The sequence below is a fragment of the Myotis myotis genome, unplaced genomic scaffold (genome assembly GCF_014108235.1).
Source record: "Myotis myotis isolate mMyoMyo1 unplaced genomic scaffold, mMyoMyo1.p scaffold_m19_p_3, whole genome shotgun sequence".
Lineage (NCBI taxonomy): Eukaryota > Metazoa > Chordata > Mammalia > Chiroptera > Vespertilionidae > Myotis > Myotis myotis.
In genome coordinates, this window is record NW_023416335.1 from 170,555,055 (window position 1) to 170,572,680 (window position 17,626).

The window sequence follows — 17,626 nt, forward strand, 5'->3', positions numbered from 1 at the left end:
AGATGTCCAGGATCAGTGAGGAAGATCTTGCCTGCCAGAGTCAATATTTTTTCCCTATCATCCTGCTGGCCCAGGGATTTGAATATCCCCATCAAGAGCAGTTAGCTGTGGGTGTCTCAAGGAGAAGTTTTGCCAACTAAATACTAGGTTACTAGACTAACCCAGTTCTAATATATGTAAAACTCCTTTGATAGTTTCATAAATTCTCTTTATCAACTTAAAAAATTACCTTTTCTGTTCTTCTGCTCAAGGTCTGTTTATACCTCTTATTATCTTTGATTTTATTTTTTCTCACCCACAGAGATATTTCTATCATAATTCCATTTTTCCATATTTCTACCATAATTCCATTTCCCTATGCATCTGATGTAACTTTGCCAAGTGAGTGCCCTTGCTCCTTAATGTGTGGTCCTCAGACCACCAGCATCATCATCATCTGTGAGCCTATTAGAAATGCAGGGAGGTCAGGGGAGATGCTGGTCCAAAGGTACACAATTTCAGTTATGCAAGGTGAATTATCTCTGCAGATCTAATGTGCAGCCATGTGACTATAGTTAACAACTTTGTGTTGTATACACACACAAGAAATTAGTAACTATGTGAGGTGATGGATATGTTAATTAGCTTGATTGTGGTGATTATTTCACAATGAATATGTACATCAAAACATCAAGTTGTGCTGTCCTAACTGGTTTGGCTCAGTGGATAGAGCGCTGGCCTGTGGACTGAAGGGTCCTGGGTTCGATTCCAGTCCAGGGCACATGCTCAGATTGTGGGCTCGATCCCCAGTAGGGGGCATGCAGGAGGCAGCCAATCAATGATTCTCTCTTATCATTAATGTTTCTAACTCTCCCTCTCCCCTCTCTGAAATCAATAAAAATATATTAAAAAAATACATCAAGTTGTGCATCATAACATATATAATTTTCATTTATCAATTATACCCCAATAAAGCTATAGAAAAAGAAGAGATGCAGAATCTCAGCCTTCACTCTAGATCTATAGATTTAGCATGTGTGTTTTCGCATGATCTGTACATGGCATGTATATATGTTAAAGCATGAGAAGCTCTGCTCCTGTGCGGTCTTGAAAACTCAGTTTCTCCCAGCAACCTGAACACAGAGGGGACACTTAGCGAATATTTCCCACTTTGTTGATGTCCTGGGGTAACGGAGTGCCAGAGGGAAAACATGGCTCAGCTGGGTTGGAACCATGTTCCCATGGCCAGCGGCCCATCCGGGCTCTGGATTAGTGGGTTACCTGCAGGTTTTCATTGTCGGCACTGATCTGTTACTTCCTTCTCTCATATTTGTGCAGCAAGTCAGTGAAGCCACCGCCATAGGAAGCTATGTTTCAAATGAGGAAAAAAGTGTCACTTTGGAGCAGGAGTCCGCAGAAAGGTGGGGAGACAAACAGATGTCTCAATTTCATCTACACGCACCAAGTGACACATTTCATGAGGCAGCCAGATGCTCCATTTCATCCGTGTAACAGTTATTCCCCAAGTGGGTGAGCAAGTGGGTGAGCAAGACCCACAACTCGGGACTTGTGTGTGCCTCCATGTGACAGCCTTGTCATAGGCAGCCCAGGGTTCATAATTGGTTTTGTTTAAGTTAACCTAACAGTTTCAACAGTTATAGGTCCCAATTTTCACAAACTACGGGCATTCAACTGAAATTTGCCATGGCAGCACATCTCCAAGTTTAATATGAAGTTTAAGGGCATATGACTCTCCTGGGGACTGGGTTCAAGTGCTGACTCTGGTCCAGAGATCTGGGATGGGGCCTGCATGTCTGACGGGCTCTCGAGTGATGCTGATGTGTTTTGAGCAACGAGGGATGGAGGTAAGCTCTGCCCTGTTCTTCCCCAGACAGGAATTTGAAGCTGGGGAACAATTAGCATTTTCAAATGCAATGCCAACTGGGGCTACTTTTCCATTTTGGAATCAGCTGAGAAGTTGTACGAAGACTCAGGAGAGTAATGGTAGTGGTGCATTTTCTCTTTCAAAATTAAACTTCGTATCTCTTGCTACCATAGATGTATCCAGAACAGAAAAACAAAGTACATCAGCCTTCAGTCCCTTTTGCCTCCAATCCATTGGAGCACACGGTCGTCAACGTAATCTTCCCAAAACACTGCTCTTACCCTGCCACTTCTGTGCCTGAGAATTTACAGCCCTTGTCTGTTCTCTACTGGGTTAAGCCAAAACTCATCTGCCAGGTTTTCCAGGACTCTCATAACTTGGCTGCACTCTGTTTATGCAACCGCTTCTTCCGTTCCTCAGCCGGACTCTGCTGTCAGACAGGCCAGTCTCTGCATCCCTCCGCTTACACCTCCTGATCACATTGCACCTGGCTCACCTGAATTTTCCTGTTTCCACAAGAACTCAAGGGCTGACCATCCAGTGACACTGTCTCTTAGAATTCCTATGGCCAAACAATTCAGCACTTAATTTAAATTGAGATTGAGTGGTGTCCCTCCCCCAAATTTATATCCATCTGGACCCTTGGATGGGACCTTATTTATTATTTACAAAAGAACATATCTTTGTAGATAGAATTAGTTACAGCTGGGTTGGAGGGGTGGCAAAGCTAACTCTAGCAACTGGTCCTTAAAAAAAGAGGGGAAGAAACAAAGAAACATACACAGGGAAGTAGGCCATGTGAAGAGGGAGAGAGCAAATCAAATGAATGGCTTGCCTTTACATTTCCTTAGTAGTGTCTTTCAAAGAGCAAAATTTTAATTTTGGTGAAGTCCAATTTGCCATTTTTTCTTTTATGATTTATTTTTTGTGTATTCTATCTTAGAAATCTTTACTTATCCCAAGATTATGAAGATTTTCTCCTAAAATATTTAGTTTTATCTTTTCTGTTTATATCTGTGGTCCATTTTGAGTTTATCTATGTGTATGGCAAAAGATAAGAGTTGATGCTATTTATGTATATATAATATATTCTCTCTCTCTCTCTCTCTCTGCATCTCTCTCTCTCTCTTTCTCTCTCTCATTTATATTCAGTAGTTCCAGCTACATTTGCTGAAAAGGCTATACTTCCTTTATTAAATTTCTTTGGCAACCTTGTAGACAATCATCTGACTCTACATGTGTGGGTCTGTTTCTAGAATCTCTAGTTTGTCCCACTGATCTATTTGTCTGTTCTCACACAGTGCAACATTCTCTTTTATTACCATATCTACACTAATAAAAGAAAAACATGCAAATTGGTGTCACTCTGCTACCCTTCCCATTGGCTAATCAAGGTGATATGCAAATTAACTGCCAGCCAAGATGGCGGTGGGCAGCCAGGCAGCTTGAAGCGAACATGAGGCTTGCTTGCTTCAGTGACGGAGGAAGCGAACGTTCCCCGCCTGCCGCTGCCGGCCCCTGAGCTTGCAGTTTGAAACATTGTTACAAATATAGAAGCTAAACAAAACCCCAGAAACCTGCTTTCAGCCAGCTGGGATCTCAGAGCTGGAGTTGAAACAGTGTTTCGATTATAGAACCCAAACAAACCAGATACCTGCTTTCAGCATCCGAGGCCTAAGAGCTGGAGCCAAACCTCAGAGCTAAAGCTGGCCCAGAATAAAAAAAGAAAAAGAAAAACAGGAGCGGTTGGGAGCTTCAGTCACCCACCAGCCTGAAAACGGCCCTCAACAGCTCACCCAGACTGGCCAGGCACCCCAGTGGGCACCCCCACCCTGAAAGGGGTGTGACCAGCTGCAAACAGCCATCATCCCCTCATCCAGGCTTGCCAGGCACCCCAGTGGGGAACCCTACCCTGATCCAGGACACCCTTCAGGGCAAACCAGCCAGCCCCCACCTGTGCACTAGGCCTCTATCCTATATAGTAAAAGGGTAATATGCCTCTCAGCACCGGGATCAGCGGAGCCGCGAGGCCTCCCGGCACCGGGATCAGCATGACAGAGGGCAGCACCCAAACCCCCTGATAGCCCTGAGGCTCTGTGTGTGACAGGGGGCAGGGCCACAACTTCCCTATCCGCCTGCTCTGTTCATGACAAGGGAAGGCACCCCAACCCCCTGATCAGCCCTGCTCTGTGCCTGATAGGGGGGAGCTCCCCAACGCCCTGATTGCCCTGCGGCTCTGTGTGTGACAGGGTGTGGCGCCCCAACCCCCTGATTCACCCTGCTCTGTGTGTGACAGGGGGCGGTGCCCCAACTCCCCTATCGGCCCTACTCTGTGAGTGACATGGGGAGCTCCTCAACCCCCTGATGGGCCCTGCTCTGTGAGTGACAGGGGGCAGCACCCCAACCCCCTGATTGGCCCTGCTCTGTGTGTGACAGGGGGTGGCGCCGCAACCTCCCCATCGACCGTGCCTTGAGTGTGACAGGGGGTGGTGCCCCAACCCCCCAATTGGCCCTACCCTGAGCGTGACTGGGGTGGCATCACAACCTCCCAATCTGCCCTGCTCTGTGCATGACAGGGGGCGGCGCCCCAACTCCCCAATCAGCCCTGGTCTGAGCCCGACCAGGGGCTGCACCTATGGATTGGGCCTGCCCTCTGCCACCAGGGAGCGGGCCTAAACCAGCAGGTCATTATCTCCCGAGGGGTCCTAGACTGCGAGAGGGCACAGGCTGGGCTGAGGGACACCCCCCCCGCCAGTGCATAAATTTTTGTGCACTGGGCCTCTAGTATATATATAAAAGCCTAATATGCTAAAGTGTCCAAATGATTGGTCAACTGCTCGACCAGTCACTATGACACACACTGACCACCAGGGGGCAGATGCTGGTGTCCGGCCAATCGGGTCTGGGCGAGACAGGTTGCACACTCCCTGCAGCCCTCCTGTGATCCCTCCCTGGCCTCCAAAATATTTCTTCTAATTAATTTCCTTTCAATGTGCACGAATTCGTGCACCAGGCCTCTAGTAATTTTATAATGTCTATAAATCCTTATTTTTCAAGATAATTTTGACTATACTGTTTTGTGACTTTCCATATAAATATTAAAATCAGCCTGTTAATTTCTATAAAAAAGCCTTCTGGGATTTTTATTGGGATTGCATTGAATATATAGATGAATTTGTATAGAATTAACATCTTAACAATATGTCTTCAGTTCCACAGAACATCTCTATACTAACTTATACTTCTGAAAGTTTTCTTTCAAAATGTTTTGTAGTTTTCAGTGTAAAGATATTGCACATTTAAATCTATTCTTAAACACTGTATGTTTTTTATGCTACTGCTAATAGTATTGCTTATTAAATTTTAATTTTCAATTACCTGTTGCTCTTATAGGAATACAATTGATTTGTGTATATTGGTATTGTGTCTTGGGACCTTCCTAAATTTACTTGTTAGTTCTAAGGATATATAAATTCCTCAGAATTTTCTATGTATGCAAACAAATGGTCTGAGCATACATACAGCTTTCTGTTTTTATTTGCAAGCTTTATTATTTTTATTTTCTTTGCTTGCTTTTTTTCTCTATCTAGAACCTTCTAATCTAGGAATAGAAGTGGTTAGAGCAGGTATTCTTTTTTTTTTTTTTTTAAATCATGTATGAGCGTTTATTCCAATACCACCAGTAGTATGGGAGAACAGCAGATCATCCACAAAAATATGCTCTTCAGCCACCCATAAGCCAGCTGCTTATATAGGGTAGGACAAATATTACAGGGGAAGTAGGGATTACAGGAATGGTGAAGTAGGCAATTCGGGCTGGAGTGGGACTCCATTGTTTGGGCAGTAAGGCTGTTAATCTTTCCATGATAATAGGCAGTTCTTGAATGAGAATGGACCATATTCCAAGGTTGACTCCCAGGTCCAAGGTTGACTCTTGGGTCCTGGGGGTGTACAACTCCCAGCCAGGTTAGAATGTCCTTTCTTTAATCAACACAAGGCAATCATGGTTTCCCATAGCCACAACTAGTCCCCAGTACAGGCAGTCTTTGTGTTACTACGTCGTTTCGTGGTTAAGTTGCCATCTCCCATTTACAGTATTTATAAAAAAAGAAAGTTCTGTCATTTCAACGTATGTACATATATGCTTTATGGTTTTTTTGTTATTTATTTACCACAAGTAAAGGTTAGGAATTGTTATCTTTCTTTTAAATTTTTTTACTGTTTCACATCATTACTGCTGTGTATGTGCTCCATGTGAATGATGTAGGTGCTTATGTAGGTGGGTTCCGACTTACAACAAAAATCGAGTTACATCTCGCTGTAGGAACGGATCTCTGACGTAACCTGAAGACCTACTGTATTCTATTTCTGCCCCTAATGTTTCCTCACTGCTATTTCTAGCATCTCATGTCTATGAGATTAGTTTCAGGTGAAAAGTCTCATACTATTGGACTGCATTTGCTTCTGCCTTAAAAGTGGTTCCCACGGATGGGATACACCAAAATGCAGGATCTTGGATATGTTTTCTATCAACTGAAAATTGCCAGAAATATTAAAACAACACATTCCTTTAAATTCCTCACAACCATGAATATGCCACAACAGCAAATAATGCATTGCTGCCCGATGCTCTAGACCTGCCTTCCTAACCTGGCTTAGATCTTGATTTACCAGCATCTCGTATAGTCCTGGAAGTGGCATTCAGGGCTTTTACCATGCTACAGGCCACCTGGGTCACTTCTACTTTAAGGGAGCCCACCATTACCAGCACAACAAAAATGGTTAAAGCAGTATATTCAGCAGGGCTCCACAGTTGGAGATAGTCATTGCAGTCCAGTGCAAGGGGCCTGAGAAGGTCTCTTTCAGTTTGGACCCTGTGATGTTTCTGGGGCAGTAAGCTGTCCTAAGGAACAAGGCCTTCCAATGCTGTTGGCAGGAATCCTACCTAATAATAGACAAACATGGTAATTAACCATACCTCCAACACGCTTCCCATTGGCTAATCAGGGAGATATGCAAATTAACTGCCAACCAAGATGGCGGCCAGCAGCCAGGCAGCTGAAGCGAACAGGAGGCTTGCTTGCTCCAGTGATGGAGAAAGCCAAGGTTCCCCGCCTGCTGCTGATGGCCTCTGAGCTGCACTCTAAGCAACAATGTTGCAATTATAGAAGCTAAACAAACCCAGAAACCTGCTTTCAGCCAGTCGGGCCTCAGAGCTGGAGCCAAGCCTCAGAGCTAAAGCTGGCTCTCAGTTCCAGTTACAGCCATGGAAGGTAAATAAATCCCAGAATAAAAAAAAAAAGAAAAAAAGGAGAGGTTGGGAGCTTCAGTCACCCGCCAGCCTGAAAACGGCCCTCAGCCCCTCACCCAGACTGGCCAGGCACCCCAGTGGGCACCCCCACCCTGATCCAGGACACCCTTCAGGGCAAACCAGCCAGCCCCCACCCATGCACTAGGCCTCTATCCTATATAGTAAAAGGGTAATATGCCTCTCAGCACCGGGATCAGTGGAGCTGTGAGGCCTCCTGAACCCGGGTTCAGCGGAGTCACGAGGCCTCACACCCCGGGATCAGCAGAGCCGAGAGGCCTCCCAGCACTGGGATCAGCAGAGCCACGAGGTCTCCCAGCACTGGGATCAGCGGAGCCACAAGGCCTCCTGGCCCCTGGAGTAGCGTGACAGGGGGCAGCGCCCAAACCCCCTGATCGCCCTGCGGCTCTGTGTGTGACAGAGGGAGGGGCCACAACCTCCCTATCTTCCCTGCTCTGTTCATGACAGGGGAAGGCACCCCAACCCCCTGATCAGCCCTGCTCTGTGTGTGACGGGGTAGGGCCGCAACCTCCCCATTGGCCCTGCCCAGGGTGTGACAGGGGGAGTTCCCCAAACCCCTGATTGGCCCTGCTCTGTGGGTGACAGGGGGTGGCGCCCCAACCCCCTGATTCGCTCTGCTCTGTGTGTGACAGAGGGTGGTGCCCCAACTCCCCTATCGGCCCTGCTCTGTGCGTGACAGGGGGTGGCGCCGCAACCTCCCCATCGACCCTGCCTTGAGTGTGACAGTGGGCGGCGCCCCAACCCCCCAATTGGCCCTACCCTGAGCGTGACTGGGAGTGGCATCGCAACCTCCTGATCTGCCCTGCTCTGTGCATGACAGGGGGCGGCACCCCAACTCCCCAATCAGCCCTGGTCTGAGCCCGACCAGGGGCTGCACCTAGGGATTGGGCCTGCCCTCTGTCAACTGGGAGCTGGCCTAAGCCAGCAGGTTCTTATCTCCCGAGGGGTCCCAGATTGTGAGAGGGCACAAGTGGGGCTGAGGGACACCCTTGCCCCGCCAGTGCACAAATTTTTGTGCATCGGGCCTCTAGTCTATATATAAAAGCCTAAGCAACTATTGGACCATTTGAGCACTGACCACCAGGGACAGATGCTCAATGCATAGGCATGGAAACATGGAACAGACTGATGAATCTCAGAGGGAAGGGGGAGTGGGGAGGGCAGGAAGAGATTAACCAAAGATCTTATATGCATACTAGATTCCTGGTGTATGGATTCATGCACTGGTGGGGTCCCTTGTCCTGGCCTGTGCCCTCTCGCAATCTGGGATGCATCTGGGGATTTTGGACTGCCAGTTTTGGCCCAATCCCCACAGGCCAGGCTGAGGGACCCCACTGGTGCATGAATCCTTGAACTGGGCCTCTAGTATATGAGTAAACAGTTACCCCACATATCAGAAACCAACCAGTCGGTACCTTAGTATGTCCGTTACTATAAGGGATGGTGTAATTATCAGAACAATTCATATTGTAGTTATTAGTTACTGAAAAGCAATAACTAGCACACCCAGTAATAGTCAGACATTCGCCACAGGGAACTACTGCAGAAACCTTCAAAGAAAACATCCCTGCATCCTTTTTATAGATAGTGGGTCCCAATATATAAAGGTTCCTATATGTGACTTTCTTCCCAAAATGAATGGAATAATTCTATATACTAGTATTAGCAAGAGCAGATATTCTTGCTTTGTTTTAGTTTTAAAGGAAAATGATTCATTTTTTATTATGAGATCTGAATGTGTGTTAATTTTTAACAAATAATTTTCAACATCTATTGAGATTATTTCACTTTTAAATTCTAGCAATGTAATGAATTGTATTGATTGATGAATTAATCTTTCATTATTGGGAATCAGCTCTACTGGCCATGTTTTATTTTATTTTTTCTATATTGATAGATTTGATTTGTAATTATAATGTTGAGGAATTTTGTACATGTGATCTGAGGTATGTTGGTTTTCTTTTCTTTTTTAATAGAATTTATTTATTTTTTAGATAAATTGTATTAAAAAATTTTTTTTAACTCATTGATTTTAGAGAGAGAGAGGAAGGGAAAAACTGAGAGAGAGAATCATCCGTTTGTTGTTCTGCCCATCCATGCATTCATTGGTTGATTTTTGCATGTGTCCAGGCTGGGGATCAAGCCTGCACCTTGGTGTATAGGGCTGATACCCTGAGCTACTCGGCCTTTGGCTGCAGGTTCTTTTGCATTAATTTTGTCAGGTTTGGCATCAGCATATTGAGCTCCTAAAATGAATTGAGTGTTCACGCTTATATTTTCTGTAAGAGTTGGCTTAAGTTCAGTATTATTCCTTCCTTAAATGCTTCAGAGAGTTCATGAAGCCATATGGGTCTTGACTTCTCTTTGTGAGAAGGTTTTAAATGACGACTTCAGTTTTCAAAAAATAATTAGCGAGCTGTTCAGATTTTGTATTTGTTCTTGGTTGATTTTAGAAATTGTGTTCCTCAAAAATTTGTACATTTCATTTAAATTGTCAAATTTATTGGCATAGTATTGCTCATAATATTATCCTTAATGTTCACAGGATGGTTTAGCAAAGTCCCTGATTTCATTCCTTATATTGATCATTTATTTTCACTCACACTCTCCCATCTTGCTAGAGGTTCATCATTTCCATTAAATCTACTATAGGTAAAGTGATAGGAAATTTTTGGAGAGATCTGGAAATTCTAAAAAAGAACTATGTATTTTTTTGTCTATTTCACCCAACCTGTATATTCAACAACCAGGAGATTGAAATATAGTGATTGTAAATGGTGTGGTCCTTTTCCCACCATACTACAACTTTCCTTGTTAGGACAAAAGATAGACCACACAAGATAGGCCCTTTCCCTGAGAAATAGTATTAGTGCCTGCATCTGTTGATTTCCTTACAAAATTTGTAATTGCTGGTTGTAATTTTCAAGTTGGCATATTTATGAATACTGAATATTACATTAGAAATTGTATTTATTCATCTATATTACATTGCTATAAATTTCAAATTTTTGCATCTGCAGCATATTACAAATAAGATGTAAGTTATTCACATTCCACTTAATATATATTGCATTGGTATTAAATTAGCCAATAGCACAGTGGATTTCTTTTGGTAATTTACCCATAAGATCAATAACGGAAAAGGGAGGAACCTCTTGGTCCAATTTAACAGTATGGCCATGATTTAACAATAACCTTGACAGGGCTCCCAGGATAAATAATTACCATTTCCATCCCTGTTTAAGAGAGCTTGTTAGGTACAAAATATATGAGTAGTTAAACATCATGAATTACTTATTGTTGGAGACCTTCTCAGGGTGAAAAGATAATTTCTTATGCCCAAAGATGGAGGAGGCAGAAAGAGGCATTCAATCCTGAAATACTGCTAATTACACACGGAGAACTAAATGTTTCAGCTAAGACAGTGGGAAAGTAGTGAACACAAATAATTATATTTCTCGAACAAGAAAGGGTTAATGAAATGAGTCCTTGTAAAACTAGAAGGACATTATTAGAGAAGTGAGTCTTGAAAGCCAAGACAAAGGGTAATGATATAATGAAGTATAAGTGGCTGTATGGAATGTACAGAAGTCCTGTGGGTCATAAAATGCATTAGTGGCTGAACTGATCTGGAAGACAGGGGAGGAGCTCACAGGATCTCCATGTTTTTAGATTGACAGGCACAAGTACCCCATTTGCTCACTCTTTTCAGAATGTATGAAAATCCTATGTCACTTCTACTTTAGTGATTTTTGATGAGATTGAAAAAGTTTCTAGTTCATACAGCAGTTACTGTTATTTTCCACGCATTCCAATACTTTTTAAGACATTCTTGTTTTTATTTATTTCCTACCAGTCTCCTTCACTAGTTTCTCTGTCACTGGACACTTAAAATACATAACTGTTCTCAGGTTTTTTTCTTCTTCCCTTTTTCTTGATCATACTCTCTTTCCTTGGACAACTTCATGCATTCATTTGGCATTGAATGACAATCTATCATGGTGACTTTAAAAATATATATATACTAGAGGCCTGGTGCACGAAATTCGTGCTTGGAGGGGGGTCCCCTCAACCCAGCCTGCACCCTCTCCAATCTGGGACATCCCTCTCACAATCCTGGACCGCTGGCAATCCTCACCTGCCTGCCTGTCTGCCTGATCGTCCCTAACTGCCCCCTGCTGCTGGCCAGGTTGCCCCCAACTGCCCCCTCCCTGCCAGCCTGGTTGTCCCCAACAGCCCCCCCCCCTGGCCTAGTCACCCCTCACTGCCTTCCTGACAGCCTAATCGCCCCCAACTGCCCCCCTGCCAGCCTGGTCGCCCCCAAGTGCCCCCCTGCCAGCCTAGTCACCCCTCATGACCCCCCCTCTACCAGCCTGGTCACCCCACACAGCCTGCTGTTCATTTGTTTGTTCATCCCTCACTAGCCTCCCTGCCGACCTGGTCATAGGCAGCCATCTTGTGAGGGCATGAGGGTTAATTTGCATATTACCTCTTTATTATATAGGATATTTTTATTAATTTTACAGAGAAAGGAAGGGAGAGGGAGGGAAAGACACATGGATGTGAGAGAGATATATCAATTGGTTGTCTCCCTCACGTGCCCCGACTGGGGATTGAACCCACAACCTGGGCAGGTAACCTGACCGGGACTCAAACTGGCAACAGGATGATGCTCAACCAACTTAGCTGCATTGGCCAGGCATATCTTGGTGACTTTCAAAACCACAGTTCCAGAGCTGATCTTTCTTGTTAATAAAGACCAATTTCCAACTGCCTGCTGGCCACATAGAAGTCGTCTGCTTCTTATAATGTAGATTTTCTGTGTTTGCCCTTGGATTCTTCATTTTGTGTTTTCTATTCTGCTTTTGAGCACCATTATCCTATTCTGCCTTTCACCTTGGAAAACATTTCAAAATAATTTCCCCACATTCATTCTCTTTTACACCCCATATTGTTGATCCTGTTTACTGTGTCTCAGTGATTATGACACTTCATCCCTTCAATTCCCATGGCCACCTTCCTCATTTAGATCTCATTCATCTATATCACATTCATCTTAAGCTTCCTTATTGATCTTTTAATAATTAGTTAATTAATTCAGTAAATCTTTATTGAATGCTATTATGTATCAAATACTATTCTAGGCACTTAGAATATAGCTGTGAACAAAACAGCAAAAATACCTGTCCCACATTAAAGACCTTATGTTCAGTGGGGCAGGGGAGGCAATAAAAAAGACAAGGAAATTCATAATATGTTAGGAAGTGATAAGCAAGATAGAGAAGAAAATAAAGCAGGGAAAGGTGGAAAAGGATTTTCAGATAAGAAGGGTTGCTTTTTATTTACTTAAATGAACATGGTATATGCTTCCACTTGTTGGTACTTTCCTCCATTTCTTTTTCAACAGTTTTATAGTTTTCTGAGTACAGGTCTTTTGCCTCCTTGGTTAAGTTTATTTCTAGGTTCCTTATTTTTGGTGATAATAGTAAATGGGATTGTTTTCTTAGGTCATTATTGGTGTATAAAAACGCCACTGATTTTTGAGTATTATTTTGTATCTTGCTACTTTTTAGTGGATCTAAATTTTAAAAATATCATTCTGGATGCTCTGTGGACAATAGACTGTGATGTACAGGGTGGGGGGAAGGGACTAGTTAGATAATATTTCAATAATTAAGGCAAAATAAGATGGTGTAATGGACCAGAGTAATAGCAATATACACTGAAGAAGGGTTAATATGTGATATATTTTAAAGGCAGAGCTGATTTGATCTCTTGACAGAGCCTATGTGTAGAGTATAAGAGAAAGAGAGAAATAAAAAAAATGACTTCAAGGTTTATGGCCTAAACAACTAGAGAAGAATTGACTTTTACTGAGATGTGGAAATGGGTGTGTGTGAGAAAGGAAGCATATCCGGACTGGAGTATGGGTTATGAATTGTAAGTTTGGCTTTGAACATATTCAATTTGAGATGCCTATAGATATCCAAATGCATATGTTGAGTGGGAGCTGGATATATGATTCTGGGATTGGAGAGAAGTCAGGATTAGAGATGTAACTTTGGAAGTGTCAGTCATGAGACTGGGTGATACCATCTGAGGAATGAATATAGATGGAGAAGAAAAGATTTCAAGGACCAAGCCAAAATACATGGGTGGGTTAAAGTAGTTTTATAGTCATTCATATGGAAAATAATACAATAATTAATAAATAAACTGTGTTCAAGAATAAACTGTGTTTCTTATACTCACAACTGTAAACCTACTTTTGCCCAGGTCTATATAGAGCTCAGATTGCAGAGGAGGAAGTAGCAAATGAGGTAAAGGAGGGGTGAGGGGTGAAGAACAAGAGAAACTGGTGTCCTGGGAGCAAAGAGAAGACAGTGTTCTGAGGAGGGAGTAATCAACAATGTCCAAGATAAGGTAACCATCTCAGTGAGTGGCTGCTGAACACCACATTTTGGGGTAGGAAGGTGGAGAACATTTGTGTCCAAGAGCTGTTTTGATGGAGTGATAGGCATGAGCATTTTAATATGTAGGTTCAAGAGAGAACAAAAGTTGAAGAGTCTGAGACAGCAAGTTTAGATGATTATTTCAAGGAGTTTATCAGAGCTGTTCCCAGTGGGGATGTGTAACCTTTTGGGCAACACAGCTCCCATTTGGCCCAGGCCAGGGCTCCGAAGAATGGAGCAGCTGTGAACTATCAGCAGTCAGCATAACAGTTGGAGATGAGTCCACCAACTTGGCAAGGAAAAAAAAAAAAAGGATTGAGGAGGGGAACCAGCAACATTCACTATAGGGGTCAACAGATTTTATTTTAAGATAGGAGATATTATAGTGTATTTCTTAGAGCTGGGAAGGACCAAGTTGAGAAGGAAAAATTAGTAGTTCATGAGAGAGAGTGTGTGCACAATGAATCCCACCTCTGCAATCCAGCCTTTAACCTGTGATCATAAATTAATATCCAGCAATTTGACAAGATAATCTGAAAAATCATCCTAAAAATGCTGGAAAGGTAAACTTAAAAAATACATTGCTGAAGGGGGCCAAAGAGGTATAAACTGCCAGTTATAAAATAAATAAGTCATGGGGATGTAATATGCAGCATGGTGACTATAGTTAATAATACTGTATTGAATATTTAAAAGTTGCTAAGAAAGTACATCTTAAAAGTTCTCATTATAAGAAAAAAATGTTGTAACTATGTATGGTGACAGGTGTTAACTAGACTTATTGTGGTGATCATTTCACAGTATATACAAATATCAAATAATTATGTTATATGTCAATTATACCTCAATAAAAAAATAGCAAAAATAGAAAGATCCTGTTAAACATGAAATTTCAGAAGCCAAACAAACATGCCATTTACTAATCTTCTTTTTCTTGAACAACTTAATTTACTTTTCTGTGTCTCAGTTTTTTACCCGTGAAAGGAAAGTTATTAGTAATAATAGTTATCTGATAAGATTTTTATGATATTTTTATGAAATGATATGTGAAAAATGCTCAAATAATGTTTGGGTGCTCTCCTCTGTTATGGGTTCACTCAGCGAGATAGACCATCGACTCAGAATTTAAATTTAAGAGCCTTTATTAAGCTGGCCAGCTGACTACAGTTACAGCACCCTGCCGAAACAGAGGCTGAACTGCATCCCAGACTACAGGAATTACAGCATTTTTATTTGCAAAAACCACAAAGTTACAAAACCTCAGTTCCCGACACAGTATAGTATCAGTACCTTCCTATCTATGTGTTTTAGGAACAGATAGTACAGCATATTGAGAAGGGGCCATGAGACCATATCTCAAGGCCTGGCCTGATGTCAGTACCTTCCTATCTATGTGTTTTAGGAACAGACAGCACAGCATGACCTGTCTGGCCGAAGTGCTAGATATGCAGCCCAGCACATACATCCTCCTCCTCCTTCTCTCCCCTGCCTCCACTCCCTCTTCTTTCCCCTTCTTGTCTCATCAGCTCATTTTTCATCATATGACTCTTGCACTTTTTTCTGTAACATTATTGAGAGACTTGTCATTTTCTGTACACATCACATTACTTAAAGCTTCTCTGTATTTTCAGATGTGTGGTCTCCTACAGTAATCACACTCCACCTCACCCTTATTCTCCCGAGTGCTTCTGGCCTTTATACTCAGATATCGTCTTTTTAATCCTCCCCATGTTCTATCAGAATCATTCACTTCTTGCCCTGTGCTTTACTTTATTTCTTGTATTTAATATACTTCTGTAATTCATTCATTTATTCAACAAGTATTGAGTGTTTCAGGCACACTGCCATCACTGTATTATGTATCAATATGCCATATTGTAATGTAATTACTTGTTTAAATATTCTATCTTATCCTATAGTGTAAAGTCCTGCACTTGGATAAGCCATGTCTACCTGTATCCTCAATGCCTGCTCACTGTCAGTACCAGACACTTTGATGGGCACTTTCAGCTGAGATCCTAAGCTATACTAAAACCCTTGAGATAGGTAGTAACCAACATAAATCCAGACTTTTCATTTGAATAGAATATTTGAAGTAAGTAATCTAAATTTTTCTTACTTCCCAATTCAGAAAACAATTTATTTGGGCTTGAAAAGTGTCTAGTAGAGCCAGGGGAGTTGATTAGGCATAGTTGAGAAATACAAATTGGATTAAAAATACACTTCAATAAATAGCTACGGAGACTGCTACCAATATTTCTTATAACCAGTAATAACAGATGAAACCAGATTGTTTCTACATACTATAAGAGTATTTTTTCTTCCTATTGATGATTTCAGCAGAATTGTTGAGAATGGCAGGTGGGAGAATTGGCTGATAGCAGGCTCAGGGACTCATAAACACCTGGTCCTTCCCTTTATTAGCTCCCTCTCCCTGAGCCATTGTACAAGAATACAAGCAAAGGCTAATTAAACAGGCAAAGTGCTTTTTCTTTAAACCTCCTGTGGTTTTGGTGCTGAACCTCACAGAGAACTTGTGACACAGCACCTAGATAAAGCTAGGCTAGATTCCCTGGAGAATGCTCTCTGCCCTCACAAAGTGGCGTCAGAGGCCTAAAATCAACATAAGTCAAGGGAGTCTAAGAGAAGAATATTTTTCCACTTAAGTCTATTGCAGAGCGAAGATGGTCACCCGTTCCAAGTCTTTCGGATTGAGGAGGGAGGTGGCAGAATAACAGAAAAGGCCCCCAGGGCCATTTTGCCAGGTGTAGTGAGACAAAGGAAGAGGAGAAAGTAAAGCGTGGGGGAGAAATTTACTGAGAGAAGGGGTGGTAATAACAGTGGCCATTTATTGGGAGCTTACTCTGTCAAGTCCTGTTCTTAGCGATTTATGTATTAATTCTTTTAATCCTTGATTAATATTCTAATCTCTTTTTGATTAAATTTTCTGTTTAAAATTTTTTGACTAATCTTTTAATTCTGGTTGGTAAGTTCTATTATTAACCTTATTCTGCATATGAGGAAATTGAGGAACAGAACGGTTAAGTAACTTGTTCAAGGTCACACAACAGATTAGCATCAAAGAGCCTGACCAGTCATAAAAGGCTTCCTCTTGGGGTGGGAGATGGACAAGGGATGAAGAGGAGTATTGACACTTGTTCTGAAAGGACTCAGAAAGGTCAATGGTCCACGCTATTGAAAGCGGATCTGCACAGATGGAAGTGAGGCTGCAGGGGGTGGGAATGATAGAATCTCTGCGATGCTCAAAGTCACTCTTTCCCTCCCACTCTGACCTCTTGTCCATGGAAGAATGAAACTTAGGATTTCCTACTCAGGAGGTTCCTGGTTCTCTTATAATAAAATACTTTTTCTGGGTTTGTCCCATCAGTCCTTCAGATATGCCTGAATCAATGGAGTTTAATTCAAGCTTCAGTGATAAAACTCTTTAAAAACATGCATTTTAGGCAAGAAGAGAATATTGGATGTCATAAGGACTTTTTGTTAAAGAAGAGCACTAATGTTAGTTTTTCCGAGTATTATTAAAAGTAATTAAAATATATTTTCCTGGTTCAGTTCTATAACAAATAAAAGAATTCTTTATGCTCACTGAATCCTCTATATAATTTTAGTCTAGTATTGATAAATCATTACAGCTTTTATTGTTCACATAGGTTTCTTTCCCTAAAGTAATCACACTCCATACTTATTTTTTTTTTGCTTCTCAAGCCCCTGATATAGTTGCACCATATATGTGAAACTCAGCGAATAATCAATAATTGATTTGAATTTTAGAATTTCTCAAAATTTCTAGGCAATGAATTTCACATAGACAACTTTAAGAGAAGTACGTAGAAAGAAGTAAATTCCAATATAACAAAAAACAAAATGAATTATAACAGTTATGATGTGGATCAAATAAAGTATTTGCTTTCAGTTATCAGATACTTTAGCTAGAGCTCTGTTTGTAACCTATTTCTGTAG